A 21100-nucleotide genomic window follows, 5' to 3' on the forward strand; every position below is an offset into this window, starting at 1 on the left:
ATCTTAGTTGAATGCACAATCCAGACACAGTTATCGTTAATAATGTTGTGTCTGCTGCTTCTTTATGGGAGAAGTAGCAAGATCTTTCCTTTCGAAACTGCAGCTTCTCTGCATTTTCATAATGATCAAACCTATTTGATTTACACCATTTTTAAGTTTCAAAATGACACATTTACTTTCTTGAACCTAGAAAGCGAGCAAAGGCAGTGATCGCAATAATGTGTATGTATGTGCCTACCTTGACACTCATGAGCCTCTTCCAGCAAGTAATGTATATAATATGTGATGTAATGAACACGTGCAGGACTGAGCCCCCACGCTCCCTTTGCTTGCGCTGCTGTCCTGAAGGCAACAATTTTTCTAGCAACTATAGTAAGCTTTCAACTCACAAAGGATCTGAGTCTTTAGCTTTAACTGGCACGGACAGATCCACTTAATTTGAAAGCTCTATTCATGTGATATTTTGCCAAGTCATTAGCTTTAGTAGAGCAATTCATGCAAGGTTTTTAGGCAGAATCCAAAGAGTTTAAAAAAAAAGAAAAAAAACAAAAACAAAAAAGCACGTACTAAATTTCATTACGTAGAAGACTGAAAGTCATTCAGTAAATTCCATACTCTTGTAAACATTAGGCCTGATCCTCATCTGAAGTAAACTGGCACAGAGCTACTGACTGCACTGGTGCCACAGCAATTACTCTCAGCTGAGCAGAAGTCCATTTTCTATACAGTGGCATTTTAGTCTCTTCATGACTCATTAACTTGACCACATACTCTGTGTGAACCCGATCTGAAACCTGTATCTCAATTACTTGATCATCCTGAAGAATTGCTAATTAACAGCTGAACGCTTAAAAAGAGACAGAAGAAGAGATATATTTTGCTATTTTCCATTTGGCAGAGTATTGTCTTATGAATAACATAATATGCATTTCAAGATCTTGTTAATTTTGATGTGATAATGAATGGGAATTCCTAGTGGAATTCTTTCTGTCCAGAAATATGAATGGTATTAGCTCAACAGTTATATGATTAAGCAATAAGACCTGCTGAGGCAGGCACTACTCGGGGATGATTGACTGCTTTAATTGATTGACATCCAGAGGTAAAGCCAAGGGCACCAATTTACAGATCAGGTCAATTATCTCCTGGTAATGCCCACTTGGTATGTCTTACTGCTATGCTAATATTAACTGTTATTGAAACATTTAATGAGTTTTTAATTTAAAAGTGGTAAATTTAAAAAGGGTGAACATTAAATTATTCAACTTGAAATAATGGGAACAGAAATATTCTGCTTTGCTAATGACGTTGTATAAGTTTTGTTTTGCATACCAATATTCCTAGAAATCGTTTTTGTGCACCTTTGAGGGATGGAAAATACCTCCTGGCATTGAATAGGAACTCACAGTGGAGCAGCACCAAATAGTGGTGCTCAGAGCCTGGGAAACTCTGTTTGTATAGGGGATGGAAAAGAACAATTACACGGGTTGTGTCCAGTGGGCAGGAGCTGCTCTTCACTCATACTAACCTCAGAGTTTTAGGAAGGATTTTAGGAATGCAAATGCCAACGTGTTCAGTCTGTAAGCCTTCTCCAAGGAAAGTGCTGTTAGATCTAGTGGGTGCTTCAAGAAAGAATGTGAAGAGCATAGCTGCAAAGTGTTCCTTAAAAGAAAAGAGAGAAGGGATAACAAGAAACTAGTTTGGTTAAATCACAGTGTCTTCACTTCATGTCCTGGGGAGACTATGCCAGCAGGGGAGAGTAACCTTTGTCTCATGGACTCCTGACTATGGTGGGATGCAGTTAGAAAGACCAGTGTACAAAATGCTGCGTAACTGGGAGACTGGTGGCATGCTGAATTTCCTTGTGGTTTCTGAAAGAAATACAGCAATGACAGGGCTTCTGGGCATGAAGGCAGTGTCACAGGGCTTGGCAAATACAGGGTCTGTCTGAGAAGAAAATGAGGAGGTTGAGGAACGGCAACTTAGGAAATTAGACTGTAGTTGGTGTGCATTTTCACATTACTAACTGTAGGTACCAAATCAAAGTTGAGAAATGTATTGCAGACAATGTGCGTGTGTCGAGAAGGGCTGGTTCCAATGCAGCCTGATGGCCATCTGAGACAAACCTGTGGTCAGGGGGGGAGGAGCAGGTAAGACAGTGTGTTAGTAAGGCTTTTAACTTCATCCCACATAATATTTGCATATGGAATCTGGGAAATGGGTTGGAAAACCATAGATAGTTACTAGTAAGAGGAAGAGGGGGCTAAAACTGATGTAGGGTTTCATGGGAGTCTGCCGCAGGCCCTGTACTCTGCTGTATTTTCACTTGCCCCTTGGATCTCGTAGGCGGTGGTATCTCCAGCACCGGGGTGTTGAGGAGATGTCAGACAAGCACTGTCAGGTGTGACACAGAGCAGCCCAGCCAGCCTGCAGGCAGGAGCACGAACCGGGTGACCTCCATCGTCCTTCCAGCCCCGCTGTTCTGTGCCTCACATCAAAATATTGAAGCTAATATGCCTGAATTTAAACCGGAATGGCCGAGACACGGGAAAATATTCTTTTCTGCCAGTTGTGTTGTGAGGGCTGTAACCTCTAGCAGCAGGGTGGGGGAGAGAGGATGCAGGAACATCTTAAATCACCACTGTAAGACTCAGCAGAGCTCGTCTGTCAGCAAGTCTTGACAGGAGAGTTCTAAAAAAAAAAAGGCAAAACAGGACTAGCAGGTCTGCAAACTGGAGTGGTTTTTTTCTTGTACTTTTTCTCCCTCTTTTCCCTCCATTTACTCTCCTTATCAGCCCTTATTCAAACGAAGACAAACTCAGTTGTGCTTGAGTTCAAATGAAACTTTCCAACTTGGGAAGTTTCATTGAGTACCAAATGATGCCAAGCCATTGCCTGTCCCTAGCTGACACAACACCACACGACTGCCATCCCTGAGCCCTGTGCAAACACAGCTATTGGTCTCAGATGGAAGGGCAAGTTAAATGAAGGATGGGAGGAAATGGGCATGATGACAAGGCAGCTCTGCACAACTCTGATCAGTGGTGCAGGCTGCTCACTGGTACTAAAGGTGTAACTATAGCGTGAGATGGAAATAGCTGTACATTAGTGGGGTTTGGGGTCAGCACCTCACGCTGTCTGTAAGAAAGGACTGGCTGATGTGGTATGGGAGCTGGGAGACCTGGCCTCCTAATGGCCTTCCTGCTCTTGGCTTCCTCTTGCTGCAAGTGGTGTGGTGAGCACCGAGCTGCTGATGGAACAACTGCTGAGAGCTGGAGATTTACTCCTGCTACAAGGGTTACAGAACTGACCGAGCCTCTTATCCAGAGCTTGAAATACGTGTCAGTACCATGTACAGTAAGGACCCAGGGTCACAGAAGAGCTAAATTATGCTTCTAGTACTATGCTGAGTGTGAACTGCATAAGTAAAAGCTCTACATAGTTTCAATTCCTTATGTATGTTTTCAAAATACCTTTTGTTAATGCTCTTGAGTTTGGAATAACTTTTATGGGCAAGGAATCAACACTGATGTGAGGATGAATTTCACGCCCCTCTTAATCCATGCCATGAAGTTATTCAAAAGTCAGTGAAAGATCAGTTCCAGTTCAACCCACACTGATGCCCTAATCTGCGTGCTGTCATCAGGCAATAGTGAGTTTGGAACATGCCATATGGGAGCCTGGCAGATGTTGCACAAACTGCCTTTTCCTTCCTACTTTCTAGGCTTTCGTCAGCTGTATGCTCTGTAATAGTAGGGTGTAGGAATGGGATCAGATCAACAGCTCAACCAGCCACTGCTTTAGGGTTGCTTCACTTTGCCTATTGCATACTCATGGGCCTCTGCAGTGCTTTGTTATTTTCCATACATCAGCCACATCTCAAACATGATATTGCAGTTGTGTTTGTAACAGCAGGACTTCACAAGCTACAACTGGCCATAGGGATAGGTAATTTTCCAGAGACTACAAGACCCCAGCTAATGTTGCTGCTTCCTTTGGGGGGGGGTGGTTATGACAGGACCCATCAAACCATACAGCATTTACCTTTTCTGGCTGCTGATCGGCTGGGAATTGCTATGCTGGGGCTTGCAGGACAGCACTGGGTGCACAGCTTACCCCTGCCAGGTGCACCCAGTGCTGTGCAGAAAGCACGGTCAGCACAGAGCTGGCCTTGAGCTGTTAAGCCCTCCTAAGATTATTCCGCATTAACATGACTGTGCCGCTTTGCACTGGACGTGGTAGCATGAGGAGGAGAAGAGACCCACAAATCAGTCTTTTCTTCTTGTTTCTAGCTGTCAAGGCTTACTAGAGGTAACAGTTATTTCCTCAGTGAATATTTAACACAGTAAGTTACAGGTCTGAACAGAAATAGACTTTCCATTCTGCAGTGCCTCTGCATAAAAGTGTCATCCTTGTGGTTGCTTTTTGTTTATATATAAAGAGCTCCAAATAGCTAAATATTCTTATGCATGCAGCTGCAAAGCAAGGCTGCCTCTAAATGTACACTGCTGCTCTGGTCTGTAATGGGTTCCCAAAATACAGCATATTCTGAGAGCCAGCAAAGAGCCAGCAGGTTGTTAAATGAGGCGTCAGTGCCCACAGTCACTACACTCAGTTTTGCAAATAGACAACTCATTAGTAGGTGCAAATCTGTACTGAAACACATTTCAATATTGTAGATACCAGGCTGGGCATCTCTTGTCTTACTAGAAAAAATAAATCTAACAGTTAAACAGTGCTTTTGATAAACCTTGTGAGGTTCTCAGATGTGAGTATTTGGGGCTGTCTGGGGCCTTGACCCTGCTGGCTGGTCCAAGAGAGCTGCTTCCATGATGTCAGGCAAAGTTCTTTCAGGATGGGGTTCAGCATCAATATAACTGACACACGTGTAAAAAGGAGTACAATGAATCCCTGTAAGGAACAGAAGGTAATGTCGCTTGCTTTTAAAGGTGGAAGGACAGTGTGTCCTACAAAAGCCCAGGCAGCGCTGCTTTGTGCCAAATCTCATAGCGTTGTAATAGCCTGATTTATTTATTTTATTTAGCTCAATCACAGAGGCGTTTACCTTTCAAATCACTCGAGCTGTAAGAAAAGGAGAATATACACATCACGCACGTATAGGCAATTTGTGCCAAACTATTCCAAAGCAATATGGGTTGTCAGCAAACAGGGCTATTTGCTGTGTGCCGGTATCTGCTGTATGTCGCATATTATCTGTAACAACTCTGCAATTCGTTCCTTCACTCTTGTTCTCTCTCTTTCATCACATTAGATTATGTAGAGGCACTTCAAGGTAAATTTTTAAAACTGTGTGGGAGATGCATGTTGGAGAAAAACTAAGAAGCAAATACCTTGAATGTTTTTTAGCACAACTCCATCTGTCACCTATTTTGACAACTTACCTGCTCAAGTCACCTCTGTCTCACGCTGCTGTGTTGAGTCATATTGTGTTATCTCAGAATAACATATTTTGGAGCCGGGGCTGCCTTAATAATGCCACATACTTGGTGATTACAAGATAGGCTTCTCCACATCAGGAATACATGGGCTGGGTTATTTCTGTGCAGCCACCTCCCTGCCCTCCTGCCTGCACTGTAATGACTCCACTGGCTGACACCGCACACTGGGGAAGCTCAAGGTCAAGAGGCTCATTTGCATTGGATGCAACACCTCGTATGGAAGCATTGCTCCCTGTTCCCTTCACTGGTATTTCTTATTACCACACTGCTCCTTCCAGGTCGTGCAGGATAACAAGTCAGCAAGGAAGGCTCAGAGATGACAGTGAGATAAAATATTTATGTGGCCTTATGGGAAGTGATCTATGGGCTCTTATGGCAGCTGTGATTTTGTTTTGTAGTTTACTGTATTAAAAAGAAACGTCCAACCTGCAATCCAGCCCATTTCAAATGAGTGCTACCCGTGGGCTTCCTGATAATTCACAGTCTCAAATTATTATTTCTTTATACCATTTCTGTCTTTCCTGTCACTGTGTGTAAGAGGAGAGTGGGGAGAGAGAAGTGCTGAGAACGGAGCAAAGCTGCCGAGTGCACAGAATAAACCTATGGGAGGAAATGAAAGGAAACCTTCCCTTCCAACTCTGTTTTCCTAATGGCTTCTACTTAGCATCTGTGCCTGCACCTAGAGGTACTTAACTCATGACAAAGTGTGGGGCAGAGTGTGGCCTTCCGGGAACCCCACAGAGGAGGGACAGCACAAGGGCTGGCTGTGCCCTTAGCTCTGGCCTCTTTAGGTACACACATAGTGGCATTTTTCAGACTTGATCATTAGTGACTGAGGGGATGTGGAGTGATTCAGGTAGAGGTGATAAAGGCAATGTGAAGTCTCTGGTTCTGTGTCTTGACCCAACCAACAAAGTGGTCTCAGTGCCTCCATTCAGCTGTCCATCACACCGTGCCTGTGTCCAAATGCCAGAGCTGGCTGGCCAACTTGCCCACTCACATTCTTGAGGGAAGTGTGATGCATGCAGTTCCTCATGGAGTTTGGAGCCAGATACCCACTCAGTATCACAGTGCTGGTCCCACTGCCCACCTTCATGTTCAGGGCATCAAGTACTCCCACATCAGGATGTTCTGAAGCTGTGCAGGGAGAAAACTCGTATCTTATGTAACGTGACAATAGGAAAAGTTTTGCCTAGCAATCATCCCTGTTTTAAAATGCATCAGGGCTACTCCCAGAGGCAATAAACAGAGCTGCTCTGAGTAGGTGCACAGTATAGATGGCAAGGAGAAGGGAGTGCACAAAGCCTTAGCTTTCCTGACAGCTTGTCCAGGGGCTGCTGCAGAGCAAGGCAGCCTGCATTGCCCTGGCACACAGCTGGGGCTGGGTGGTGTCCACAGTCCTTTTGCAAAACAAGGTGTCAGAGCGCACCGCTGCTGCCAGCAGCACCTGTCCTGCCTGGCTCCTGGGAGCAGCACTCTCTGCCAATAGGTTTGGGGACACCAAGTGGCAATGGAAATGTATTGACTTATTATTCATTGATGATCTGTGCAGAGACGAAGCAGGCTTGTCTCAAGCCAGTTCTGGATGTCAGGAAGATCATGTTAGAAGGTGAATGTAGACATGTTTCTGGGATGGTTCCTACCATGTTACACTTACAGAGGATTTTCCCAGACTGAGTCTTGTGTAAAGCAGTAGGAGACTGCAGCTCCTGAGCTGAAGAGCAGCTGGGAGTGCTGCAGCGTGCAGGCCTTGAGCAGTGAGCCGGGGAAGTGAGTGATGCATCTGCTGTGTGCAGGAGGGAACGGAGGTTGCAGTGCAGGAGTTGCAAGGGCAGCAAATGGGGGCTTCCCTCCAGCTTCTCTAGCATTTCTCAATGTGCTTAAAGGGGTAGTGACAACACTGCATGGTGGGACTGGGGTTGCCAGTAAGGACATACACCCACCTGAGGATCTGAGCTGTGTAGCACAGCAGCCACACGAACACCAGTCTAGCTCCAGTACCCAGGGGCAAACACTGGGTGGCACCTGGGTTTTAGGCCCCCCCCCAAAGGCTCACTAGCCTTTCTGTGCACCTAAAGATCTTGTTTCCATGCCTCGCTTGGTGGACCGTGTAAAATGTGGTCTTTAAAGTGGAATTGCGTGAAATATGACAGCTTCAGGCAAGAATGAAACACAGCCATTTCCTTCCTGGCACTCAGACTGTGCCAGGTCACGCACCGCTGAATGCACAGCGCAGCCCCACCAGCCCCAGCTCGCACAGCCCAGCAGCAGCTTGCTGAGCTGGAGCAGGGCAGCTCTGATCCTCCTGGCACACTGGGACTGCCTGGCATCCCCAGAGAAACCCTCCCAGCCACACCCGCCTCCTGGCAGCGCTCACAGGCTGCAGGATGGATGCTGTTGGAAGTTTGTCTTGGGATCAAGCACCAGGTGTTATAAAGGTCACTCATGTTTTCCAAGTAATGTTCTGTTTGCTTCTCAAAGCCCCTGCCAAGTTTCTCTGAGGTGTGTACCTCAGATGCTCTGGGTATCTTGGGCAGCAAAGGACGGAGCTGGTTTCTAAACCAATTTGTGCTACTTGAGCAGCATCTCAGCAGATGTTCTTATTACTTGGAGCTGCTCAGGTTGGCTTCCTCACCAGCTGTAGTCTTACACTCGGAGTGAAACAATCACATTGTTTATGTTGTAGGAGTTTTGCACATTTGGGAGTGTTAGATTAACTGAAACATGTCTCAGATGTTCATTTGGTTTCACGGTTTATCCCCACTGAATGTCATTTTTATGACATTGAGCTCATGATGTGCATCACTCCTGGCTTTTATTCAAGAGATCAGTTCAAGTACTTCAGGTGCCCAGAGTGGGAAGCAGGGTTACTTGCAGAGCAAACATGTCAGAAGGTCTTGTTTGAATAACTGGCTTTAACTAAAACAGGTCAGTTAGGAGTGGGGAAGGTAGTGATTTGTTCCATCCTAAGGAGCATACCTTGGGTCTATCCATGTTCCAAATTATCCTATATAGCATTTGGTGAAATGTATATTCACTCTTCTTCATTTCTGGCAGGCCAAGGCCAATGGGTGCCAACCTACGTGCCCCCTCCTCAGAGTGCCCATCCCCTGTAACTTTCAGTCCCTGTGACTTTCTGTCCCTGCCCTGATCCCTTCCAATTAGAACAAGGCAAGTTTCTTCAGCAGTACCAATACTGCATCCCGTCAGTTCCTTATTGATGAATGGTTCGTTGTGGCTGAAATGAGTCAGGGAGGAGTTATACAAGTGACCAAGCAAAACAGATAAGAGGGGATAACCCTTTGCAGGAGAGGGAAGTGGTGAGGAGATGGAGAGGCACCTTTTGACTATGGCAGCTGGAACCAGGCAAGGTTTGTCATGGAATCATAGATTGTCCTGAGCTGGAAGGGATGCAAAAGGATCATTGAGTCTCACAGTCTTGCTTGTTACTTCATACCAACCAAGGGCAGAGGGCTGTGAGTTAGGTGTTCATAGCATGTCATCTGTCATCTACATGCAAGATGTGGAGGTGAATACTAAACCTCTGAGGAAAGTCCCTGCCAGTGGACAGGGAGGACTTGGGTGTGCTCAGCACACTGACATGGTTTTCTTCAAATAGGGTTCCGGGTTATACTAGGCTTCCATCATCCCATATTTGGTTGCAATCTGTTCTAATTTATAAGTCACTACCATATTATCTGAAATATATTCTACCTACTAATTTCCAGGCACTAGTTATCTCTTCCTTCATGCTTTGTAAGGAGACGAGGCCCTGTTCTACAGCAGCAGCCTTAGAGACCTTATGTGTCCATTTCAGTCATCTTGGTAAAATTTCTGAGTCAGAGGGTCTGTCTTCAGAGTAAGTGGTAGGATCCCAGCCTTGATAATCAAGACCAGAGCATTAGCTAGTGCGAACAGGAGTATTGAAATAGAGGGATACATTGCAGATGTTACCAGCTCAACATCAGCTTTTTTCTGTTACAGCTATGATAAAAACACTGGCTTTGTGTTAATGAGTGACAGTCAGACTTCGCATGCTGTTGTTGTTTTACTCTTTTTGCCTCTTTCTTTGTCTTTCCTTTTCTTTTTCTCATTTTCTCTTCTCCTCATCTCTCTCACTCTCTCCTTTTCTCCTCTCTGTTGAGTGATTCGATTTGAGCACAAGATCTGGACAAGTCAGGCATTCCTGATAAACCTGTGTTACCAGCAGAGCATTTAAGCATAAACTTCAGAAGAAAGGGTTTGAAAAGCATATTTCACAATATTTATTTCCTGCAGATCTTGGAATAGATCAGTATCCTTCCTAAACTTCTTTGCAAACATCCAGTTGTAATTTGGCTAAGTGCAGAGATAGGAGGGCCAGTTTCAAATGCACAAAAGAGGTAGATACTGTCATCGAGACTGTCATTTTAGAGTGGAGAATAGTGTGTGCATGAAAATATGTCTTGCAATTTAATGAGCAATGCTAAAGGCTCCTGTTGCTGGGCTGCTCCAAGCATTGGCTGGCAGAGAAGAAGGGAGGTGCCTTCAGCAAACACCATCTGTCTTACATGATATTTAAAACGAAATATAATAGGCACCTTTCAGTACATTGTAAGTCTCTCAGATTAAATGCCTGCTCCATTTCTGTTCAACATCTCAGGCCAGTCAAGGAAAAGGAAGGTTTGAATAGTTAAGGTGCCTTAGCCTTGACTTAGAAGTTTTGTCCTGAGGTGGGAGGCTGCATGTAGAGTGGGGCTGGAGAGGTCAGTGGGCTGCCAGAGCACAGCTGGGGTTCACCCATAGCTGCCAATGGCCGTTCACCAGGGGATGGCACACCCTGCCAGCATGGTCCCCATTCACATTGGACCTGCTGCAGAGCACAGCCTCTGGACAGGGCGATTTCAGTATGCAGAGGGAAAGAGGAACGACAGATAAAGGGGAACCTGCCAATCTAGATGAGAGATGAGATTGAACTGGAGCAGTGAAAGAAAAAAGCCACTTTTTCAGACACTGGAATGAACAGTTAAAGTTTAAGATTGGACTCTGCAGTTGGCTTGAGCTCAGTAAGGAAAACAGATTTAGTAAGTTAATGAGGAATAGAGCCACTGGATGCTCAGAAGAAATAGATCAAGTTTTCTGACATGAGGCCTATTTACTATTCAGTTCCCTCCGCACAGAGGTGAGCTTGCCCTTGCTCATGATGGAGCTGCCTGAGCAGTTTAGTTACTCTGCAGGGGCAAAGATGTGAGAGAAAGCAGCAAACGTCAGCTAGGGCAAGTCAGTCTTCTGCTGCAGCTCTGAGAGGTACTCTGGTTACCCTGTAGGAAAAGAGACTGGCTCAGAATGGCAGGATGCTGTGTGTGCATTTTGAGCCTGAAGTCGAAGTTCTTTGCTCTGACTGTCAGTGGCACAGCTTGGGGGATGCTGCAGCAGATATGAGGTGACCATTCTGAAGTGTGTAGACCTGTTTTACCAGCATTGCGTGGCCATATTTGCAGAGACTATGGGAGGAACTGTGCAGTGCCCTAACCCACGTTATCCAGCTGAAAGCAACACAGCTGCAAGTGCCCTCTGAGCACTTGGGTTCTCCCTTATGAACCTAAAACTGGAAGCCTTGCTGCATAATCTCTGCTGGGTTTTGTTTGCATTCATGGAGATCTACCATTTAAATATGTATATGTGCACAGAAGTTTGTGTGTGATTAAGAAGTACCGCTAATTGTATCACACAGATTGTGTCTGTTTCCTACCTGACGCAGCCAGAAAATAAACCAGCTCTACAATCAGCCATGCAGATTCTCTGAAATCCTGCGCTTAGTTGGCTACATGTGGGCGCTGGAAGTTACAGTATTTCATTAAGGGTAATTTCCTTAATGCACAGTTAGAATCGGCTGCTTTTATAGTCTGTCTTCATCTGTGTGAATCTGACTTGGCACAATTAGTTGTGAAGTCGTAAGAGCCATAGAATAGCTGCCTATGAGCTACAGATTCTTTTCCCCTAACTCATAACAGTGGGGGCTGTGGGAGGCCTCGTGTGCCACTGCCACTTGGCAGCTGCCACTCAGTGGGAGTTTAAAGTGAATTCATCAGCTTCATCAATACTCTCTAACAAGGAAAACAGATAAAAGAATAAATCTTTGCTTGGCAACCAACATTCATTGTCCTTAGGTCTTATTGACCTAAGGATGGCATCTTTACTGAAGCTCGGGGATGTCAGAGAGAACCTCTCTGCTTCAGCTGGTCCTTCAGCTGCAGAACTAGCTGCTTTTCCCTCTGCAAGCACCAAGAGGTGCAGGCATCATTCTGTTCCCATTGATGCATCCCTGAGAGATGCTCTGTTTTCAGCTGGGGAGCCCTGCCGCACTGCACACTGTGCTGGAGATACCAGGGCCTCGGAGCCTCTGGTCCCCATCCCATTCATTCATCCAATTTCATAACTGTGTGTTGGCTGGGAGGCTGGGATCACACCCAGCTTGGCAAAATTATCAGCTTCTAAAGGAGAAAAAAAGTTGAAAATGATGCTGCGTCACACGCACATAACCCGGAGGTAGTGCTCCTGAGAGGTATCATTGTACAGTAGCATCCTAGCAACCATGTCAGATAGACGAGAAACCACGAGAACAAAGAGCACGTGTTAGAACTGCCCTGGAGCATGTCTGAATTAATTATGCCTCTTAATTTTTTGGATAAAAATCAGGTGCTTATTTCATTATTTATAACTCCAAATCAAAACATTACTCTTTTATTTATGATGATGCTGTTTCTGCCCAGAGTGTGTTGGTTTTCTGGCTCTCAGATGCAGCGCCGAACAACTTGACATCTTTCCATGCCTTCAGAGAACCCAGGAGCAAATGGCTTTTCCCTAAACTGAAAGCAGAGTTTCGAAATTGTTTCAAAGTTTGTATTATAGGGCAAAGGAGTATTTAAAACTTGTACCGACTGCGAAATAAATCATGATTACTATGTGGGCTGCACATGTAAAGCAGTACACACTACTCACCAATGAATTCTGAAAGCCCATTGGTAGGCAGGCAGGTTGGCTGCTGAGCTAACCAAGTTATGAGTTCGTATCCCACAACCAAAGGAGACAAAAAGTACGGTCAGACCTCCTGAGATGGTAAATACGGGTTTAAAGACAGGGTTTGCTAAACAAGAATTGTCTGCAGAATATGTTTGGTGGAGGAAGGTGGTGTATTCTCCAAGTATTTCAACAGGAGCCTGTGCACATCATTAACTTAAAAAATAGCTCATTTATTTCCACAGTTCAGCTCCCCTTAGCAAATAAAACACATTTTGGCCAACAGCGTAGCATAAAACGTGTTGTAATCTGTATGTTACATGCAACCAACAAATGTAAGAAGCGGACAGTCTGGCCCACAGCTCTGTCCCTCAGGCTTTGCTATCAGCAGAGCGTCCTGCAATCAAAGCTGTGCTGCTTTACAACTGTAGAAATGTGGTGATGGATGAGTCAGGCCCACAGAGGGGTGATATGCGCCAGTCGGAGCTGTGAGGAGTTGGTCCTTTCCACATTCGGCTCAGCGTTGCACAGCGTTTAATCAGAATGTTTGCATTTATTATTATTTTCCCCTTTCTCCTGTCCCCGTGACGATTAATCCCTGTCCCTGCACCAACGAGAGCTGTAGGAACTGCAGCAGTGGCACTGCACAGTAATTGTGTTTATAACTGTAAGCACAATTGATTGCCATTTCACCGTATGAGCATGAGCCTACACATATAGAATATATTACATTGAGAAGAAATGTTTTAAGTGAATTCCAGTGTCAGCTAAATTGATAGTTAAAGGTATGAAATGCAGCATTGACAAATGGAAAAGCTTTTTTACGCAACACAGGATTTAAGCAGGGCCTGTCTGCCACAGCAAACTGCTCCAACCGAGATGTAGGAGGATTCCCATTTACATGCTTATGTGGAAATCAGAAACACACAATGCTTTAATTAATACAACAAATAACGCAAAGGGTTTTGATCCACATATTCCAGGATGTAAGTCAGCCTCTGACTACCACGGAGCAGGATAGGATGCAGGTTGTCCACATCTGGCCCATACGGTGCTTCTGCATTTCTCCTGTCCCCTCGTACTGCTCGGTGTCAGACAGAGGTGAGCTGACAGAACCTGGTTCTGACACAGCACTGGTCACCTCCAAGGGTGTTCACTTGTCTCCTCCTAAAGGGAAGGCATTGCTCCCATGTGATAGCACCCACTTCTTTGCTCCAGGCTCAGAACAGTAAAGCAGGATTTATATTGAGATAATTAGAAATGTAATTATCTTGACGTTCTTCCACTTACCATTATCCAAATGCTCTGTATCTCTGGGGCCGCCAGTGGCCCCAGTGTGATGGTGAGATGTTACCTCTTTGTTTTGTGCAAGCCACAGAGCAAATAATTATAGCTGCTTTTCTTGTTCTTCTGCTAAGGACTAGCTGTAAGAATGCCACACGAGGAGGATCAGGGACAGGTCTATGCTGATCCCACTGGTTCCAGCTGTTCTCATTCACATCCCACTAAGATAGATAGATTTCTAAAGGGTGGCTGAGCCTCAGTCTTACCGCAGCCTCTGCTGAAGGGAGGGCACTGCCTTTACCCTGCAGGCACAATGCAGTGTGAAGCTTTACAGCCCTGGCATTGTCAAAATCACTGTCATCCCCATGTCACAGTACCTTGAGGAGCACAGATGCTGCAGGTCCCAGAGGACAGGCATCCTGAGCAGCTGGTGCAGTTGGAAGGAGCTATACAAAGTGCAGAGAGTGCATTCCAAAGCTGGGATGCTGCAGCAATTTGCAAAGCATTATCAGCACAGCAATATCCAGCAGTGGAGGGATAGAAGCCGAACAGTCAGAAAGCCCAGCTATATCCTCTAATAACAAATACAGAGCTAAAGGAAAAGGGAAGGAGCAATATGGTTACTATCTGATAATATGTCTACCCTTTAGCCACTGCTGAAAGACATTCTAGCCCACAGTAGATTTAAGATGGATGAGAAGTTTGCTGTCAAACAGGCAAGGCTTAAAAGAGGAGAGGAACTGAAGGTTTGATCTTTAACACCAGATGGAAAAGAGAAAGATGAAAGAAAAGTTAATCAGAGACTTTTCTTAAGCTCTACTGATTACTGGAAAGCTTTTGACATGGTCTGTAGTATGCAGAAGTGAGTGGTGAGCCTTGATATTAACCAGCTCACCTAACAGGTTTTTTTCCCCCCAGAGTTTAACAACTCAGTCAATAGCCTGCTGGTGAGTTATTACATTTTCCATTGCAAAACTGACAAGGTATTTCTTCCTCACAACCCTCCCAAGTGGCCCTAGCAAGCATTTCCTTTAAAAGTCAGTCTCATCCCCAGTGACACCAGCAGTGGAAGAAGGTGGAGAGAAGCGGTGATGGTCTTCTCTTGGACTGCCCAGGGAGCAGGTGCTGCAGGCCAGTTATTTCAGGAATGGGTTCTTCAAATTGGACTTGAGGACTCCAGTTGGCTGTGGCTGGGACAAAATATCCCTGTGAAGACTCATCAGTATCAGCTCCTTATGAGCAACTCCTGCTCCTGTCTCTTCACGCCAGGTGGCACACTGTCTTTGTTTACCGGAGTGGAGCAGCCCTCAGAAATGGGTTTGTCCTTTTTCCTCTTCACCTTGAGCAGCCAGGAAGGCTGTTGTCAGGTCTTTCAGTAGGAACTGTCAGCAGAGCTTCAGTTTTTGGTGTGGCGGAGTCTCCAAATCACCTTTGGAGCCAGCTGCCCAAAAGCTGCAGGCAGGGATGTTCACACCCACCAGCTCAGCAGCTTGCATCACTGCCTTTATGAGATTTCAGCTGGTAGCCCCCAGCTCATCTCTTCATCCGTATGGCTTAGAGTATCGTGGAGCTGCTGCTCATCTTTGCAGGGAGGTGATGGGAACAGCATTATCAGCAGTCTGCATACAGGCAGCGGATACATGGAAGGCTGGGATGGGCTTCAAGGTCACACTGTCTGTGGCTTACAGTTGAACCCCCTTAAGCACAGACCTTTCTACCTCATTCCGATATCCAACATGTATGAATGTATTTTTCCCTTATGGATTTAGCTGTTCTGTTGGTTCCCAACTTTGAAGCAGTTTCCTGCATGAATTTTTAACTCGTCCATTGAAAGCATATGGGCCTTTCCTAGTGAGCAAGTGAATCGACAGGCTTGGAAAGGGATGTGAACCAGAGCTTGAATCTCAGCCAAACAATTTGTTCTGGCTTTAATCAAGATGTCTTCTTTTAACTTCAAATATCATTTTTTAAAATCCCATATCAAAACTTTTAGTGTCACACTATGAAATCAATAAATGCTACCAGTCACTCTGCTCAGAGATACTTCAAAGCAGCCTGACTGACTGATAGCCATTATTTTATTTTTAAAAATACTCATCAAAGTGGTGCAGTTAATAAAAAGGCAAAACAAAATTAACAGCAACAAAGCAATGTGTCTGTTACATTTCCAACTTGCAGAACCACACAAATCCTCCTACCGGTTTTGCATGCAAAGTGCCTCTTTTCCTATTCCTATATTGACACCTTATCCTATTTTGTTGGGTTTTTTTTGTCCTCACCATAACCAGGAACTCAGTTTTGCAGATGCTGGTTTCCATGTAGTCACTCCATTACATCTGTGGGCTGGATTCTGCCATGAGCAGCCCCACATGAGGAACATGTCCTATCCCACGTTACTGAAGTTTCATCAACTTCCATGGCTCCATGTTTAAAGCCAGGCAGGTGGTTATGGACTCTCCTCAGTGGGGGTCATGGAGTTTTGTGTTATTCCATGAGTGTTTCAGTAGAAAGCCAATGGCAGTTTGTGAGTGTAGTTCCAGCATAAATAAGAGCTTTGACCACTTGTCCATTTATACAACAACTGCTATCCCATTCTCTTGGGTACTGCCGTGATACTTTGGCTGAGGTATTAGAGCTACTGGGGCTGTTCAGATTTTGACAAACCTTTATTTCTAAATACTCCTTAACACCATTTCTCGAATCAGTAAAAAGAAGTCATTTGATACAGATTTTACAGTGGGTGGGTCTGTTTTTTGCGTGAGATTGCTGAGGTTATTATGGTAACTCTAAAAGCAGGCACCTTGCAGGGAGGGGCCATCTGCCTGCAGTGGAACCATCTCCCCTGGCTCCAGATGCCCGCACAGCAGACACCCGGTGTGTAGTCCCTGCAGGCTCTCCCCATAGTCAGCAGAGCACATGCAGTGTGTCTGTCCTCAGCCCTGGTTTAGGCATTGGTTTTAGGATGGGCTGGTTCATGCTGCATTGTGCCTTTCCTTGCTGTTGGCTGTTGCAGTGCTTAGGGCTGTTGTTCATTGCCCTGCCTTGGGTGTTCCTGCTATCAGAGGAGCCCTGCAGTATTTCCCTAGCCTCCACCTTCTGCCCAGTGTGGGGCTCTCAAAGGCCCATGGTCACATCCAGGTGCCCTGGGGCTCTCAGATGCCATTGGAGACCTCTCTGAGGTGACTGCATCCCTTTCAGAGGCCAGCTCAGGGAGCCTGAGTGCATGTCCCAGGAGAACATGGGGTGTTCACAGAGCCTGGGAGCTGGGGCTGAGCAGGACCTGGGGATGTGCCCTCCTGGAAGAAGATTCAGAGAAAATAGTGGCAGCAGCTCTTATCTTTGAAATTGAAAAGCTTGCCATCAGATCTCGGCAGCTGGAGAGCTTAAGCAAAGGATATCCAACAGCTCGATTCCCAGTTCAAGGTCAGGACTCGTATTGCTGAGTGTATTAAGAAAAAAAGAAATTTGGTGAGAGCTGTGCTACTAACACAGATGATGTTCAGATCTGCCAGGGAGGTGAGATGACTTAACTGACCTCCTGATGGCTCCCTGTGCAGGGCAGTGCCAACACATGAACATTTCCCCATCCAGCTCTCAGCCCTGCACTCCCAGCAGCAGGGGTTTGGTGGCAGGGACTGAGCTCTCCCTGGCTGAGCCACCAGGTTCAGAACTGCTTTCCCCTGCTGTGTGCCCATGTGCCTGCAGTGAGTGGGAGCTGCTGCAGATGTGTGCAGCGGTGCAAGCTGCTGGTGGGTGGGGGCACCAAGGGCCTGGCCAGAGCCCCCTTGTAAGCACTGCACCTCCATTTGATCCCCTTTGCTACCTGCCTGCTCAGGCACTCCTACCAGGTGGAAGCGTCTCACCAGAACAAAGTCGCTGCTCGCCAGCTCACACGGTTTCATGGACTCTTTGTTGTTTTCCTTTTCATACCTGCTAATGTGATACAGCGAGGGCTATTCTGCGCCATGTGCGCAGCAAGGCGCAGGCTGGCAGGCAGCCCGGGAAGCCCTGCCACGTGTCCCAGCTCTCGCACGGTGCTCCGCTTCCCCTGCTCTGCTGCTGCCCCAGCAGCTTGTAAACAGCACAGACCTTGTGGTCAGAGCTTCCTGGTGGTTTGGCATCAAGGTGTAAACAGATCGAGTTCATTCAGGAGACTTTCTTGCAGAGATGGGCTGAGCGTGCAGTCCGGTCTTTTCCCCCATTAATTTCCAGGAGGGATGTGCCAGGCTCCTCCCTGCACAGGTGAAGTCAGCAAGTGGGCAGGGACATTGCGGAGACCTTCAGGGGAAGGGGAGGAAAGTTTCTTTTCTCTTTCTTTCTTCTTTTTTCTTTCTTCCTTCTTATTATGTTTTTTTAATCCTGAGCACCCATTACCCCTCACCTCTGAACCAAGAAAGACTTTACGTGGTGTCATAATTTAGCAAATTACTTCCTCAAAGGAAGGTCAAACATTTTACCATTGGATCAATAGGAAGCGACTTACAAATCATGTGTATTGATCATTGTAATCATTCAGAGGAATGTAGGGCAGACACTAAAATCACATGCACTTAGTCTTAATTGCCCACATTAAAGCAATTATGCCCCAAAACTGTCATTGTCTAATGCTACGCACACTACCCAGCATGGCAACTTTTAGCCATACATATTTAATCATAAATCAGCCTCTTAGGTCCGTTGCACTAACGACCTACAATATTGCTGTAATTATGCAAATATAACTATGTCTTTTTTCATCGACGTGTAAGATCATGTTGCTTTTGGGAGCCAAGTGGAGGAAAATAAGCCCCTGTATTAATGCAGCTGGTACTTAATACGTGTATTTTACAGCTGTGCTATGCACTCATGACACAAGTACTCAAAGTGACCTGAAATTGCTAATGAACAGAGAGCCTTTGTAAAAGCAGTCACAGGTCAAGGACTTGCAGATAAAACTTGCTGAGCAGCGCCTTGGTGGTAGGCTGGTGTCAGGAGAGGGCTGTTTGCTTGGGGATGTTTATAAACATTGTTTTCCAGGGGATCATTTTGCCCAGAAGGGTCCCGGACAAACACCCATTCGCTAACGTTAACATAAATGTTTTCTGCTTGTCTGGACGTGAGGTGGGTGCTGCATTCCTGTAGTCACAGAAGGCAACATGTAGGCTCAGGATGGCTTTGTGATTTGTTCACACAGCCTCCGCAATGGGAAGATGGGTCAGGAATTTCCTCCTCCAATAATTTCTTAACAGATCTGGAAAATTAACCATTCTGATTCATTATACACCTTACGTTTTGCGAGCAAGAGCATTTGAAAGGACAGCGTTACCTAGCGTGGGACAGCCAGATTTGCTCTTCACAGAGAATATGTGTTCTTGAAGTAGATTATTTTCTTCTTGTGCTGGGACTGAGTGGGAGAAGCTGCCTCCTTGGCAGCAGGTCCTGCCGAGACACACACACACCTTCACTGGAGATGTGAAGCTGCAGCCCTCCCAGGCCCAGCCCTCATGTCAGAGCAGCAAGGGAGGGGTCCGTGAAGCTGAGAGCTAAATTGGTTCCGTCCCGGGAAGATCTCTGTCTCCAAACCTCAGGCAAATGCATTTTAACAAGATTTTGAGAATGTCTGCAATGTTTTTGATCTTCTGGGGGTCTTACCCTGCTCAGAGCAGCAATGTGCAGAGCATAAGGTATCGTGTCGGTCCTGTGTGTACAGGTGGGCACTGCGGCACACGTGATTTAGAAAGGGCTTTTAAAGGGGGAAAAGAAGTTGTTTGTCTCCAAGCCGCAGCCCCAGAATTGCGATTTGAATGTTAACCACTGCTCAGAGAAGGATCCAAGCTGTTCCAGCAGAGGAGAAAGGACATTCATGGGCTCACGGTGCCCGACATGAGCTGGGCTGGGCACGATGGCTCAGAGCCACAGCACTGCCCACACTTCTGCTCCACCTTGGGAGCAGCAAAGTTGTCGGCTGGCTCCTTTCTGAAAGTTCAGATTGGTTTGTCATTTTCTTTTCTCTTCTCGCACCTTATCTAGTTTCTGCATTCTTCCCACTTCAGTAGTCAAAGTGATTGAAAGCCGAAAACTGAGCGGATCTGTCCCCGCAGCCACTTTCCTCGCGTTTCTCATTTGCCGTCGTATCAAACGGGCTCTTTGTCTGTGTGCTCCCCTGATGCTGCCTCTGTTACATGGAGATATTCTTCAGGTCACGGGGGTTAAAAGGGGGCTAAAAAGGAGATCATATTGGACTTGCTTTACACAGCCATGTAGCATTAGCCCCAACGCCCAATAGAGGAAAGATATACTACTCCTATTTGATGAGCAGCAGGCCAATAAATTCATTAATCATCATTTTATGCCTCATCAAACACTTCCCAAGTTCCTCCATGGGAGTTATACAAATTAGCCACTGAAAAGGCAGTAATTTTAGTTTAGCTAGGTAAGTGCTTTTTGATTGCCTTCCTGAACAATGCTTCCCTTGACAAGCTAATAAATCAGCCCTTTCTGAATCAGAAGTGCAGCAAGTGCGAACAATAACTCCACATAGTTTCTCCGCTGATTTCAGCTGGAAGGCCTAAGAGGATGATCTGGGATCAAAGTCTCTCACTTTATTGCGGAGCAAAAGCTTTCTTTATGAAGAAGAGCTGCAGAGAAATGAGGGAAAGGTTTTGTGTTTTTTTTTTAATCAATTAATGAGCAGGAAAAAAAAGTCTCAAAACAAAAAGGCAGCCTAAGGCTGCAGTGCAGGGCTGCAGGTGATGCCGTGGGCAGGCAGTGAAGGGACAGGGCCAGGCTGTGCTCTGTGCGGTGCGGCCCGCTGGGGCCCAGAGGGCTGCAGGTGCTCATGGCGTGGGGTGGGCTGGGCTGCGCTGCGGTGGAAGCCCTGAAGGCTGAGCTGCCTTCTCTCTCTCTCTTATTTTATTTATTTTTATTTTTTTTCTTGTCAAATTGCAGCCTTTGACAGTATCAATTTTTTTGTAACTTGGCCGTAAATCATTGCACTAATCAGCTGTCACCGGCCGACACGCACGCGTTGGCATTCAGCCGGAGAATTTGTTTTGGAAGGCCTTTAGCGACAAACCCCATGTTGGTATCAATACCGGCTGAGTTGCTCCCGCACGCGGGGTCGGACGGGGCGAGGGGAGCGGGGCTCCGCAGGGCGAGGCCGGCCCCGAGGGCCCCCCCGCGGCCGGAGGGAGCCGTTTCGACGCGGGGCGGCCGCTCCTCTTCATTAACTTTCCCTCTGCGCGGCTCCGCGTGCCTCTGAAAATAACTTGGCAAACCGGGAGCCGTTTATCTCTTTTATCTTGGGACCCGATCCAATTAAATAAGTGCACATTTACATTTGCATCCATCAGGCGTGAGCGAGGAGAGGGCCGTGGTTT

Source organism: Coturnix japonica, chromosome 11 (genome assembly GCF_001577835.2).
Source record: "Coturnix japonica isolate 7356 chromosome 11, Coturnix japonica 2.1, whole genome shotgun sequence".
NCBI classification, from domain to species: Eukaryota; Metazoa; Chordata; class Aves; order Galliformes; family Phasianidae; genus Coturnix; species Coturnix japonica.